Raw genomic sequence first — 2,774 nt, forward strand, 5'->3', positions numbered from 1 at the left:
GGCCGTGCCCCTTTCTAAGACACAGGGCCAAGATGGTTTTGCTGGGCCGGGACCCTTCCTTGGACACAGGACCAGGATGCTTTCGCAGGGTCCGGTCTCTCGCTAGGAAACATGGCCAGGATGCATCCGCAGGGCCGGGCCCCTTCCTTGGACACAGGGCCAGGATGCTTTCACAGGGCTGGGACCCTTTCTAGGACAGGGCCAGGATGCTTTCGCAGAGCCGCGACCCTATCTAGGACACAGGGTCAGGATGCTTTCACAGGGCCGCGTCCATTTCTAGGACAGGGCCAGGATGCTTTCACAGGGCCGTTACCCTTCCCAGGACATTTCCAGGATCTTTCACAGGGCCGGGACCCTTCCTTGGACACAGGACCAGGATGCTTTCGCAGGGCCGGGCCCCTTTCTAGGACAGGGCCGTGACCCCTTCTAGGACAGTTCCAGGATGCTTTCACAGGGCCGGGACCCTTTCTAGGGCACAGGGTCAGGATGCTTTCGCAGGGCCGGGACCCTTTCTAGGACAGTGCAAGGATGCTTTCGCAGGGCCGGGACCCATTCTAGGACACAGGCCAGGATGCTTTCACAGGGCCGGGACACTTCCTTGGACACAGGGCCAGGATGTTTTCGCAGGGCAAGGTCCCTTCCTTGGACACATGGTCAGGATGGTTTCGCAGGGCCATGACCCTTTCTAGGACACAGGGCCAGGATGCTTTTGCAGGGACGGGACCCTTTCTAGGACACAGGGCCAGGAGGATTTTGCAGGGCCTGGAGGATTTTGCAGGGCCATGACACTTTCTAGGACACAGGGCCAGGATGCTTTTGCAGGGCGGGGACATTTTCTGGGACACATGGCCAGGTTGCTTCCGCAGGGCCGGGAGCTTTCCTTGGACGCAGGGCCTGGATGCTTTCGCAGGGCCGTGCCCCTTTCTAAGACACAGGGCCAAGATGGTTTTGTAGGGCCCGGACCCTTCCTTGGACACAGAACCAGGATGCTTTCGCAGGGCCGGGCCCCTTTCTAGGACAGGGCCGTGACCCCTTCTAGGACAGTTCCAGGATGCTTTCACAGGGCCGGGACCCTTCCCTGGACTCAGGACCAGGATGCTTTCGCAGGGCTGGGACTCCTTTCTAGGTCACAGGGCCAGGATGCTTTCACAGGGCTGGGACCCTTTCTAGGACAGTGCCAGGATGCTACCGCAGAGCCGGGACTCTCGCTAGGACACATGGCCAGGATGCATCCGCAGGGCCGGGCCCCTTCCTTGGACACAGGGCCAGGATGCTTTCACAGGGCTGTGACCCTTTCTAGGACAGGGCCAGGATGCTTTCGCAGGGCCGCGACCCTGTCTAGGACATAGGGTCAGGATGCTATCGCAGGGTCGGGCCCCTTTCTAGGACAGTGCAAGGATGCTTTCGCAGGGCCGGGACCCTTTCTAGGACACAGGCCAGGATGATTTCACAGGGCCGGGACACTTCCTTGGACACAGTGCCAGGATGTTTTCGCAGGGCAAGGACCCTTCCTTGGACACGGGTTCAGGATGTTTTTGCAGGGCCATGACCCTTTCTAGGACACAGGGCCAGGAGGATTTTGCAGGGCCGGGTCCCCTCCTTGGACACAGGGCCAGGAACCTTTCACAAGGCCGGGACCGTTTCTAGGACACAGGGCCAGGATGCTTTCGCAGGGCCGGGCCCCTTTCTAGGACAGGGTCAGGATGCATTTGCAGGGCCGTGACCTTTTCTAGGACAGTTCCAGGATGCTTTCTCAGGGCCGGGATCCTTCCTTGGACACAGGACCAGAATGGTTTCGCAGGGCTGGGACCCTTTCTAGGACACAGGGCCAGGATGGTTTCGCAGGGCCGTGACCCTTTCAAGGACACAGGGCCAGGATGCGTTCACAGGGCTGGGACACTTTGTAGGACACAGGACCAGGATGCTTTCGCAGGGCTGGGACCATTTGTAGGACACAGTGCCAGGATGCTTTCACAGTGCTGGGACCCTTCCTTGGACACAGGGCCAGGATGCTTTCACTGGGCCGGACCCTTTCTAGGACACAGGGCCAGGAGGATTTTGCAGGGCCATGACCCTTTCTAGGACACAGGGCCATGATGCTTTTGCAGGGCCGGGTCCCCTCCTTTGACACAGGGCCAGGAACCTTTCACAAGGCCGGGACCGTTTCTAGGACACAGGGCCAGGATGCTTTTGCAGGGCCGGGACCTTTTCTGGGTCACATGGCCAGGATGCTTCCGCAGGGCCGGGAGCTTTCCTTGGGCACAGGGCCTGCATGCTTCCGCAGGGCCGAGTCCCCTCCTTGGACACAGGGCAAGGATCCTTTCACAGGGCTGGGACCGTTTCTAGGACACAGGGCGAGGATGCTTTTGGAGGGCCGGGACCCTTTCTAGGATAGGGCCAGGATGCTTTCACAGGGCCGGGTCCCCTCCTTTGACACAGAGCCAGGAACCTTTCACAAGGCCGGGACCCTTTCTGGGACACAGGGCCAGGATGCTTTTGCAGGGCCGGGACCTTTTCTAGGACACAGGGCCAGGAGGCTTTCACAGGGCGGGGAACCTTTGTACGACACAGGACCAGGATGCATTCGCAGGGCTGGGACCCTTTCTAGGACACAGGGCCAGGATGGTTTCACAGGGCCGGGACCCTTTCTAGGACACATGGCCAGGATGCATTCTTAGGGCCGGGCCCGTTCCTTGGACACAGGGACAGGATGCTTTCGCAGGGCCATGACCCTTTCTAGGACAGGGCCACGATGCTTTCGCAGGGCAGGGACC

The sequence above is a fragment of the Hypanus sabinus genome, chromosome 31, assembly GCF_030144855.1.
Source record: "Hypanus sabinus isolate sHypSab1 chromosome 31, sHypSab1.hap1, whole genome shotgun sequence".
NCBI classification, from domain to species: Eukaryota; Metazoa; Chordata; class Chondrichthyes; order Myliobatiformes; family Dasyatidae; genus Hypanus; species Hypanus sabinus.